Below are 12,301 nucleotides of genomic sequence, written 5' to 3'. Positions count from 1 at the left end.
GGAAGAGACTTGAAGTGTATATAGCTTAACCAAGTTGCAAATACATTTCACAATTAAACAAAGTGACCAGGGGTGCCACGTTGGGCTCTGTGCTGAAAATTCAGAGCCTGGATCCTGTTTTGAAGTCTGTGTCTTCCTCTCTCTCTGCACCTCCCATGCTCATGTTCTGTCTTCTCTCTCTCTCAAAAATAAATAAACATTAAAAAAATTTAAAAATGACCAATCCACAAAATTTTTAATGTGACTTTAAATATGAAAAACTTCATGCTAAAATAAAATTTACTCGGGCCTATTAAAATTATGCATGATAATTCTCCCTTTTTAGAAAAGTCTCTTATGTGGATATACTACTATATTTAATATGTAATACAACATAATATGTCAAAGTGCAAAGAATTCTCCAGAGAGGAAGTTTAAAATAATAAGAGCAGAAATTCCTTAAAAGTATCCTAGGGCATTATTTGGGGGAAAAAAAAGGTAATTGTTAAAGTGGAACAGAATTTGCCCTCTACCATGTCTCTTTGGTGTGGGGATTGTTTTAAACTGGTTATTTTTAAGAAACAGCAAACACAGATGAAGTTGTGAAAACTGAGCAGAAGTTACCCTTTTGTAAGACATACTTACATTTATAAGGGGAATCTCCATTTTAGGTGTGTTTTCCCGGCTGTACTAGGAAGAGGGGGAAGACTCTAATTATCTACAAATTCTTACCATTAAAGAATGTGGTGACTTAAATCTGCCTAATGACCTCAGCGCTGTTTCCTAGGCTTTTCCTGATCATCTCCCATAACTGACTCCCCACCCCCAAACTCATCCGTCTTTAGCTGGAGATGGTATTTAAGGTGATGGTTTTGGCCATTTCAAGGAATTACTCAATTTTCTTGTGTCTTTTCCATGTACACAGGACATATACATGCTATTAAACTTTTGTTTTCCCCCTGTTAATCTGTCTTCTATCAATGTAATTATTAGATCAGCCAAAGGGCCTAGAAGAGAAGAAGGGAAAAATCTCCACCTCCACCTTGCGAATCATAAAAGTGTTTCAAAAAAGCAACTATGAACACACCTGAAACAAATTAAAGAAGAGAAAGTCTCAGCAACAAAACAGAAATGGGAAATTTTAGACCTGAGAAAACACAATCATGAAAGCGAAAAACCTCACTACATAGGCTCAAGAGTAGAATGCAGAGAACAGAGAAATAATCGGCGAACTAGAAGAACAATTGTGATTATTCAGTCCAAAAATTAGAGACCAAACTGACTCAAGAAAGAAAAAAAGAGCAGAGGGAACTGTGTCACCATAAAAAAGATCTAACACTCATGTCATCAGAGTCCCAGAAGGAAAAGAGAAAGAGAGTGGGCTGAAAAAGTATTTGAGGAAATAATGGCTGAAAATTTCCAACTTTGGCAAAAGACTTGAACTTCAGAAAGTCGTTTGGCAGATTCTTCTTTTTTTAATGCATATTTATTTTTGAGACAGATAGAGAGAGAGAGAGAACCAGTGGGGGAGGTGCAGAGAGAGAGGGGAGGGGGACAGAGGATCCGAAACAAGCTCCAGGCTCCGAGCTGACAGCAGAGAGCTCAGTGTGGGACTCAAACCATGAACCATGAGATCATGACCTGAGCGGAAGTCTGATGTTTACCTGACTGAGCCACCCAGGAGTTCCTGACAGATTCTTTTTTTAAGATAGGCACACACTTACTTACCACAATCCCCACAATTACACACCTGGACATTGATCCCAGAGAGGAGAAAACTTAGATCTATACGAAAACCTGAGCCCTGTTATTATAGCACCTTTCTTTTCAATGAGCCAGAAACTAGAAATGACCTCAATGTCCTTTGATAGGTGACTAGCAGAGTAAACTGTGGTATATCCATACCATGGATTCCACTCGATACAAGGAAATTAACCCTTGATGCACACAACACCTTGGCTGGCACTCAGGGGCATTGTGACAAATGAAAAACACCAATCTTGAAGGTCACATTCTGCATGATTCCATGTGTATAACTCTCAAAATGACAAAAGTGTAGGGATGGAGACCAAATTAGTGGTTTCTCGGAACTGGCGATTATGGGGAAAGGGGAGTGGGTTCTGTTATAAGGAGGAGCATGGTGGTAATGGGATAGCTCAGTATCTTGGCTGTGGTGGTTATGTAAATCTACACGTGATAAAATAGCTCAGAACTACACACCCACCTTGGCTTCAATGTAGTTTCCTCCTTTGGATGTTGACAATGTCTATGCAAGATGTCACCATTGAGGGAGACCGGGTAAAGAGGACCCTATAGCCTCTGCAACATCCTGGAAACTTGTAGTTATTTCACAATAAACAGATTTTTTTTTTAACAAAATGGTGCCAATCCCTCTTATTTGGAGAGATGGGGAGGGACACCTCAAGAAAAGGCACCATCTACCAAGACCGTGTTATTACATTCCAGTCTCTGATGGAAAGTCTAGGAGGGTGAACCTCATCGGATGCAGTGTCCCACCGCGCTTCACTCTTTGCCCAAGTCTCTCTGTGTCTAGAGTAGAAGTCAGCATACCTCCCAGAAGTTCAAACTCGCCCTTGTGCTCATATAGTTTACAAAAGGTCAAAGGGAGAGGGACGGAGATGGATCTCAGTTACCCTCTTCCTTAGAAAGCAGTGCTGTGTCACCTGCTGATGCATCACAGGATGGACAGTGAGAATCAGCACTTCAAACAGATGGGAAGTCAGTCTGGATCCAGAGGGCAAACGGGGCAGAAGGAAGCTTTGGGGGCTGTCTTCTCAGTGTGGCGACAACGCTCCCGAACTCTTCCTGGGTAAGTTTTCCCAGAGGCCATAGAAACTAGAGCGCCCTGGGATGCCCACAACAAGGGGTCCCAGTTCTTGGGGTGCTTTGACAGGGAGTCACACGGCTTTGGGGGTAAACACATGAGGAGGGAGGGAAACAGGCCAGACAGGACGGGGACTGGAAACCTGGACTCACTGTAGTTCTAGAAGATTCTGCCCAGCCCCCTTTGTTCAGGCGTTGTCTCTGAGAAATGCGGAAGGCGCCCTGAGGTGACACAGTGTCTGCTGAAAGGCTTGTGCTGGGATTATAACCCCTGCATCGGCAAGAGGTTGAAACCAGCCAGGTGGGGGGGACCGGAGCGCTGCTCTGCCCCTTCGTGTGCATGCGACCACTAGCTAGGGAAACTGAGGCAGCAGCCCGCAGGCTGGGCTGCAATATCAAGGTGGGAGGTGTGCCCTGTAGGCACTTTGAGGTTCTCTGGGGTCCGTGAGTTCCTAACCGTATGAACAACAAGATGCAGATTCCCTTCCCCTTCTTGCCGCTGTTCAGGTTTGCCCAGAACATTCAGGCAGATCAATGAGAAGCTGGAGGAAACGCAGCCAGGAAAACATGAAGGAGGCGGACCCCTCTGACAGGGTGGGTGCTGTCTCCCCCAAGATTGGATCGCCTAATTAGTTTTCTTGTGGGATCATTGAAAAAGATCCTATTTTTTACTCGTGAAAGGACAAAGAATTCCATTCCTTTCGTTCGTGGTCAAAAGGGAAAAGGAACAGAAAGTCAGCCTTCAAAATGTCAGGGCGGGGTGTGCCGGGGTTCCCAGGCCTAGAATCTCGCTGCAAGGGCAGGCCATTTCGTTTGGCTTGATGAATGCGTATTTATCCGACCATAAACTCAAGCTTGCGGGTTTCAGAATGTACGGGTTCTGAAGCAGAGCTCCAAATGCCACTGCTGGGGTGTGTGGCGGAGAAGTTGAAGACGTGGTAATTCACAGTACGGACTGGCATTTGCAGATCTGCTCATTTATGAAGGGCCCTGAGTGGCGACAACAGTTTGAAGTGCAGCAGACACGACCCACGGCCTGTCAGGTGCTCGCCGGTGGTGGTTTCGTAGGCGACTGAGGTCCTCTCTGTCGAGGAAAATTCTGACCTCCGTCATGTGACTTATAAACCGCAGTTTGCTCATGCACAGTGATATCTATGGAGTTGGAAATTTTTCTGTCCGTTTTGATCTTTTCTCTGGAAGTGAGATACAGAGGAATTAGTCATTTCCTTGGAGATACGTGGACCCTGGAAGGAAGACTTTGAGGATCCAGACCTTCAGAGCCCTGGGCCACTCTCAGAGGGAGAGCACCCAGCTTCCGGCGTCCATTCTGCCCATTTATAAAATACGGAAGCTCTTACCTCTCTCCACTATTTTAAGGAATGGCTAATATGGACGCACTGGCAGGAAAGAGGAAATACAGAGCAGGGTGTCAGCGTAGGGGGATTCAAACACGGTCCAGTCGGTTTTGTAGAAACACATGTGAAACTCAACTCCTGGGATACCTAAAAAGGCGATGATACGATGCCACATCTGGTGGGCATCTCGACCCCCTTCCAGACGCAGGTCCCTGGACTTCAGGGCTGCTGTCCACAGGAGAAAGGCATTGCCTTGCCTCTCCTCTGGACTTCAGGGCATCTTAGACCAAATCCAAAGGTCTTTGGCTTCAGCCTCTAGAAATCAAACACTCTCCCTTTTGGTTGGTTTGTTTTGTTTTTCCTTTTCCCTTCCCCCCTCAAGGCTTCAGGAGGTCTATTAACTAGCACGTAGGACTGGTTTTACCAGCCCTAGAAATTCTTCCCCTTCAGCTATTTTCCAGTCTCTCCCTCCCTGCCCCCACCATCCCCTGGATTTTGAGCCCCCTGAGTCCATATCCCTGATGATAGGGAACGCATGCAAAAAACATCTATTAAGTGAATGAAAACAGAATGCCTTTCTGGATGTAACCACATGACAACAATGGTTGCTGTCATTTCATTGTTATACTGGGAGCCTTTTTGCCTTATATCAGCTTTCTGCTAAAACTTACAGTATATTTTTGATCTTTTAAAAATAACTTGCTTTTCATTGGACCACCCCATATGCTCCTATTTTCTAATCTGTGTTCCCATCTAGTCCCCAGTTCATTGGCAGAGCAAACACGATTGACTGTCGGAGTCTGAAAAACAATTGAGCCCCTCGCTGGCTTGGGTTCCCACCATCAATTATCTTGGTTTTCACTCTGCCATTATTCAGTCTCCCTCCCCGTGGTAGGAGGGGTTTTATACAATATCAGAACACTTCAAATACACAAAACCATTAGCAGTCAACATTTCCATCAAGGGGAGAAAATAAAGTCACATTTCCTTCATTCAGTCGAACTCAACATTGTCACCCAGTGTAGAAAATACACTGTCCCTGCAGTTCTAGCTGATTACCTTCTACTGCTGCTGTCTCCTGCTCTAAAGAGGAGACGGGAACTATTCTGGAAACTATAATTGGATGGTAGGTTATTTCCAACTGAGGCCAGAGGTAATCATTAGTTTTAGCAACTAGTGGTTCAATAAAAACTATCTGTAACAATGCGCCGTAGCTCTCTCTTTTAGTGAACACAATTCTTTTTTATTCAATCTGTTCTCTAAATATCATGTCAGTAGAAACAAAAACACATTTCTGAAAGAAAAAAATGGTGGATTTTTGTCTTCACTTTCACTTTGCTTAGTCAACATAAGCTCTATGGAGGCAAAATGGAACGTGAGGCCCAGGGCGACCACTGGGTCAAATCGCAAATGGCCTCATGCCTGACCCTGCATCATGGGAAGGTTTGTTGCAAATGCATCAGGCACTTGGAGAGAATAGATGCACTTAAAACTCCGTCCTCTTCTGTGAATGCTGTCAAAACTCACGATGATCTTAGTTTAAATTTTTTTTTAATGTTCATTTTTGAGAGACAGAGAGAGAGAGAGTAGGGGGTGGGCAGAGAGAGAGGGAAACACAGAATCTGAAGCCGGCTCCAAGCTCTGCACTGGCAGCACAGAGCCTGACCCAGGGTTTGAACCCACAAGTCTGAGGCCATGGCCTGGGCGAGGTCGGACACTTAACCGACTGAGCCCCCCAGGTGCCCCATGATGATCTTAGTTTAGATGCCTGGGGTCAGTCAGGAACGGTTTCGTGTTGCAGACAGAAACGCAGCATAGAATTAGGAGGATGGCAGGATTGGTTGCTGACCTTCGAAGTTGGTGTGACACGAAACAAAACAAGCAAACACTGTAAACGTTTAGCAGGAAATACTACTGAGGTTTGGGAGGGAAATATAATAAAGCAATTAAATGGTCATTGGCATGGGACAGCCATGACCTTCAGAACACAGCTTCATTAACCCAGCAGGCACTTGGTAAGTCCTTACAAAAAGCCTCCATCTGCCCATACCCACTCCGTGTCACTTTTATCTTCTCATGGATATTTTGTTTCTGGCTTTAAAATGTGATTTTCTAAAAATAAAAGCAAAAAAATCCCAAAAAAACAAACCCCCAAAAGCAAAAACCCAAAGGTACAGCAAAAATCCTGCCTTCCTTCTTATTCCTTATTCCCCAACAGCACCCACCTCCTTTTCTGCTCATCTACCTTTGCAATTTCCGCACATATGTGCAGCGCTAGATGCCAGTTTTAGGTCAACAGATGTTGTCACGAGAAATAAGAACTAGGAAATTAGAAAATCTCGCTGCTTTGTGATGCTTATTAGCACAAAATGGCAGCAATATGCTTTATAATTTTTCATAGAGGGGCTCTGTGGGCATTCTATTCATTGCCCTGTGGACTGATTCTTACCAAGAAAATGGATTATTCTGTGTAGATCTGTTTAATTAATTAAGAAGTGTGTTTATGTGACTTTAAAAAAAAAGGCTGAGACTCTGGGATATGATTCCTGAGCCAACGATCAAACAACTAAAGATTTAGAGGATGGTAGGAATCAGGGTCCTTCCCGATAGAGAGATTCTTCCAGCAGTATCACATGTCCGTGAGTCTGGGAGTTGAAGGCATGTTAGAGAGACAGCAGTACAACCCCCGAGAATGTACAACCTAGAGTAGAAATCCTCTTTAGAACATTCTGGTTACATGGTTGCTTAGCAACTGCCTATGAAACTTTCCAGGATGGAAGCATGGGCAAGACATACCATTACATTTGGGAAAATCTCAATATTTAGAAACAAATTAATTTCAGAGAGCTGATTTCTAGCCTTGGATGAATCCACATGCCAAATTCTGGAGCCTCACAGAAAAAGTCTAATGGTCCTTTAGCACACCTGTCTTTCACGGGCTGATGTCTGCTGGTACAGCTCCTTAAAGTTCCTCTATTTCCAGATCAAACACCTTCACTCATTTATCCACCTTTGCTCGATCGTCTTGGCCACATGCTGTCTTCCGGGTAACACAGACTCTTCTGAAGGAAGGTGTCCAGGTCTGAACACCCACTGGGATTGACCTGCTTTGTAAAGTTAATCCTTTCTGCGGGCTAAAAATGCACCTTAAATTGTCACATTAAATAGGTAACATCCTTCATACACAGTTACCGTTCTGGCTGAGAACATTTCCAGGGAATGGATTCACGCTTCTTTGTTTGCTGTGGCCTTTCTCCATTCTGATTCTCATTTGCCTTCAAACCCACTCCTTCCCTGCTAGACAGCTATGGGTTTCCTCTGAGGGAAGGTCGGGTCTCTGAAGTGATCCTTTGGTAGTTCAACACTCCAGTGATTTAAGACTTAATATGAAAGAAAAGAAGAGACAAAATAAAAGGCAGAGATTTTATGGACAGAAACACATTTTAGAAGTTTGCTGCAGGGCGTGGGAGACAGACAGTGGTAAAACACCGCAGGTATGAAGTAAACCCACATGAACGGCTCTCTGAAGCAGGAGAAACTGAGATGCTGTTCCAGAGAATTCAAGTACCTCACACCCATGGACATCCTGTCTTCTAGTTTCATCTAAAAATCAACTTCATGACAGTTGTAGACAACAAAAATACACATGTCGCAGATTTACTATAAAAGAAACTATAACTAGATGTTGACAATGATTAAGTGATGAGTTATATACTTTCTGATTTTTATATTTGCATTTTCTTGAACTTTCTTTTTTGAATATGTGTTTTTTTTGTGTGTGTGTGTGTATTGGAAGAATCTTTAGTTTGGGAAGTGTAATGGCCTCATTACACACTTCAGCCGAGCGCGTGTGATAAAGTCTGCTATAAAATACATAAGTATATGGGAAATCCACGGTCTAACGCAAAGAGCTTTCAAAGGAAACATGTTTTTGAAAAATTTTTAACTCTGCAGTTTTGAAAATATTTCAAACCTTCCCTTCGCTAAACAGGAAAATTCTTTGAAAACTGGCGAATGGCCTCAAAAACAGCTCAGAGAGATTTATAGGAAAAAAAAATTTGGATCCACTCTTAAAATAGTTTCTTGATAAATAAAAACCCTGAAATCTTTTTGAATCCAGATTCAAATAATATGAAAAGCATGTTAGATTAGTTCGCTCCGTAAAGGGGTGACTGAAGATTTTAGGAGACAGAATGCTCTAGAACCTGGTGCTGTTGTCCCGTGTGACAATGAATTTCCGAAAGATGGCTCCTGCCACAGGCGTGATTTCCAACTTGAGGCTGATGTCACAGAGAGGGGCTCTGCACGCAGTCCACCCCAGTCCCCTGCTCTGCCCTCACCATGGGCCTCACGCCCATGACCACATCATCTGTTACCCTAGAACTGGAATCAAGGCAACAGATTTCCAGGTCTGGGAAGACGTTTCTTAGTTTTCCTTCTCTGCATCGTGAGGGGTTTAAACTAAATCCTTTCCAAGATCCCTACCAGATAGAAAATTCTGAGGTCCTTACAGTGCAACATACAATTCCAGAATCACTCACAAATAATTTGCTGGGCCTGGAGAGTTCCAGCAAAACGCCGGGGCGGACTGTCAGAGGACATGAAATCATGTAGTTTTTAATTGTTGGCATTTCTGATGTGTACCCTCCTCTTCCTCCTCCTCCTCCTCCTCCTCCTCCTCCTCCTCCTCTTCCTCCTCAGCCTTGTGTTCCTTTAACTTTGTCCTGTAAGGACAAGGGATCATGGTCTGGCAGATTTCTGAAGCAACTTTATATTGACTCTCTTTCTTAACTTTATGTTTCTTTCTCTTTGATTCATCTGTGGTTTAAAGAAATTTTTTTAACGTCTATTTATTTTTGAGAGAAAGAAAGGGGGACAGGACGTGAGCCAGGGAGGGGTAGAGAGAGAGAAAGACACAGAATCTGAAATAGGCTCCAAGCTCTGAGCTGTCAGCACAGAGCCTGACATGGGGCTCAAACCCAGGAGCAGTGAGATCATGACCTGAGTCGAAGTCAGATGCTTAACAGACTGAGCCACTCGGGCACCCCTGATTTGTGGCTTATATTTTTATCCTATTTCTTTTCCTTTTTATTCTTTGTTGTTTTCCCTCCTAGCCTGCTATGATGAAGACTTTGTGAAATTAGTGGTGCCTAGGATAGAATAAACACCATGAAAGTACTGACATTCGTGGCTTTAAGAAAATATATTAATTTGGGGCTCCTGGGTGGCTCAGTCAGTTGAGCATCCAACTCTGGACTTCTCCTCAGGTCATGATATCCATGTTCATGAGTTCAATCCCTGCGTCAGACTCTGTGCTGACAACATGGAGCCTGCTTGGGATTCTCTGTCTCTCTCTCTCTCCCTCTCTCTCACTGTCCCTCCCCTACTCACTCGTGCTGTCTTCCTCTCTCTCAAAAATAAAGAAATAAACATTAAAATTTTTAAATAAAAATAAAGAGAACAATAATTCTTACAGAATCAAATTAGAGCATCCTAATTGGAGAATCTGTTTTGTCTCCTGTTAGAATAATGGAGATGTCATCCCCACTGTGCTGAGTGGCCATGCTGGTCTTGCCTCCTACTCTTCAGGGTGTCCCTTGTACTGCCACCTTCCCCCCAAAACCTCCTTCCCACACAGATCTGACGTTCTGTGAACATTAAATCCTACTGAGGGCCTGGTATTCACACTATTTTATTATTTATATAGTCAGGCCAAAAGATGCAAGGTAAAGGAGCAAGGACAGTTCCGAATTTGGAAAACGGAAGACACCAGCCCCTTTCTCCCCAACCCACACATCCAGACCATGCCTCGGCCAATTCGCATGGGTTTGCAATTCCTGAATGTGCACCTGTGTGGAGTGTTAGAAATGGGAATGAGGCTGTGGGGGAGGGGTCATCTAAAATTTCTTCTAGGTGACTTTGGGGACAACAGCTTGAACTACAAAAAAAATTACGTTGAGTGAAAAGTTTCATAGCTGGTTCTGTCATTGTAATGGAGCAGGTCCTCAGAAGACAACAGAACCCAAAAATAATGACTAAAATACGACTCATTTGATTACACTCATATTTTTTTAGTTCAGTAGTAAATATAGGGCAGCAATATGTAGTTTGATTTACCAGGATAACAGAGCAGGAAATGTTGAAATTCAGAAAAAAAATTATAAATACTTTTCTGGAACAATCTAGAACTTATGTCTCTATACCTCTCTTCTGATAGAAACTGCCTCATGGAAAGGAATTTCAAAACTAGAAATTTTTAGAAAAGTTTTTCAGAAATACACTTGATAGAAGTGGTGATAGATAGATGAGGCGATAGTGAAAATTTAGTAAAAAGTATATTCAATTTGATCTTTCTTTCAAAAAACATATTTGTACATTTTACTACCTAGAATATGTCTAATGCCTAGCAATTCAGCAGCTCCTTTTGTATCCAAATGTCACATTGGGCATATGTTCCTTGTGATATATATCAGATGCCATGAGCATGCTAAGAAAGATCTTGAAATAACAACATTTAAAATGTTTCCCCCCCACCCATGTCTCCTCTCCAAACTCAGCCTTGCTTCAGAGATCTGAGGAAGATTCTGGTAAAAGCCATGCTCTTCCAGGAGCACGTGGTGACTCAATCGGTTAAGTGTTTGACTCTTGATTTTGGCTCAAGTCATGATCTCATGGTGGTTCCTGCATTTGATCGTGCATCAGCACAGGTCCTGCTTGGGATTCTGTCTCCCTCTCTTTGTCCCTACCCCACTTGCTCTCTCTCTCTCTCTCTCAAAACAAATAAAAATAAAGTTAAACAGAAAGTATTAAAGTATTAAAGAAGCATGTTCTTTAGGGAGGAGTACCACAGTACGTTCTCAGCTTCATAGCTAATATGCATGTATTACATAAATGTAATAGGTCCTGAAACTATTGGAAAATCTCCAAGTCGGTGTTGCCTGCCAAGGCTCTCCAGCATGCAAATCCCAGGAGGTTTTAACAGTGGACACCCGTGGCTTATGTTGGGTTAAATCCTTGGGGACAACTTAGTTGTCATTCAGATACCAAGACTTGACTTTATGGGTCTAAAAAGGCCAGCTTTCCTGCCCCATTATCAACCGAGATCAGCTGCTCTTTAAAGGTTATGACAAATGACAGTTGTCTCTGGACTATCAATATGTTGGGCAACGTGTGTCTCTTCCCTGTGGATATGACTGTTTCTAGAAGGCACTGCCAGACAGCAGGTATTTTATTCTTGTGAGTTTAGCATCATTTCTGAACTGTCCCTGGTATTTCCTTTTATTCTCCAAAGGAGGGTAGCATCCTGGGTCCTCAGAGTTTACAGCTTGCTCGCAGTAAAGAAGACAAGAGGAAGTAGAGGAGAGAATTGTCCCTGGGGGATTCTCTTGTTCGAATTCAGTCGCAAATTGAGAGCAGTTGCCTGGGAAACAAAACCTAAAAAACATATCATTTTTTGCCTGCATCTTCAAGCCTGCCGATGGTAGGACGTGCTTCAGTGTTGATAGGAAGTCCTTCAGCTCTAAAGGCCCAGTAGGGTGAGGTGTATTATCTACTAGCTTGGCATACCCCCGACCCTTCCTATCCCCTGCTAATCAGACAGAACATGCATGTGAAAAGGGAAACAACCAAGGTTAAATTGTTCTCTGGTTGTGTGAGTTGAGCAGCATCAGGAAGCAGCAGAATGATTGCAGCAATTCTGTCAGAAGACTTGTTTTGGGGACATCCCTCTAGGTTGTGCGCTTGAGCCCTGTGTCACAAATACACCTCCCAGGCTCAGCTGCTTCATTAGGGAAAGGTACCACCCCTCTTCACCCCCCACCCCAGATCCAATAATTACCTGGGCTTATGAGAGGGTATCTTAACGCTGCTGGTCAGTGTCTTTCAACAAGCATTTACTGAGTTCTGATGATGTCGCCAGTGTAGGGGTGGAAAAAATTTCCCTTTAACCTTTTAGGTTCCATAACTGGAGCCTGTAAACTAGATGGACACAAGACAGAGTAAGAGGAGGAAAAAGTATTTTGTTTCCACACGGAAGCTTCACAGAAAAGATGTGAAAACCAGAAGCAGCAGTTTGGCTTGAGAGTTTCCATGTGCCATTTTAAGGAAGGGTGATAAATTGTGGA

General features: G+C 43.2%; 1 long non-coding RNA gene across 1 annotated transcript; it reads right to left on the bottom strand.

The window, feature by feature from the left end:
* Window positions 1-3,635: 3,635 nt before the first annotated feature.
* Window positions 3,636-12,137, bottom strand: LOC115304471. The gene is made up of 2 exons (XR_003914453.1): window positions 12,016-12,137; window positions 3,636-4,016 (listed from the first exon to the last, which is right to left on the bottom strand). It is a non-coding gene; the product is annotated as an uncharacterized LOC115304471 (long non-coding RNA).
* Window positions 12,138-12,301: the final 164 nt, after the last annotated feature.

The sequence above is a fragment of the Suricata suricatta genome, chromosome 10, assembly GCF_006229205.1.
Source record: "Suricata suricatta isolate VVHF042 chromosome 10, meerkat_22Aug2017_6uvM2_HiC, whole genome shotgun sequence".
In the NCBI taxonomy this organism is placed as follows: Eukaryota; Metazoa; Chordata; class Mammalia; order Carnivora; family Herpestidae; genus Suricata; species Suricata suricatta.
Note: the sequence above shows the minus strand (reverse complement) of the source record. Positions and strands in the feature narration are given on the sequence as shown.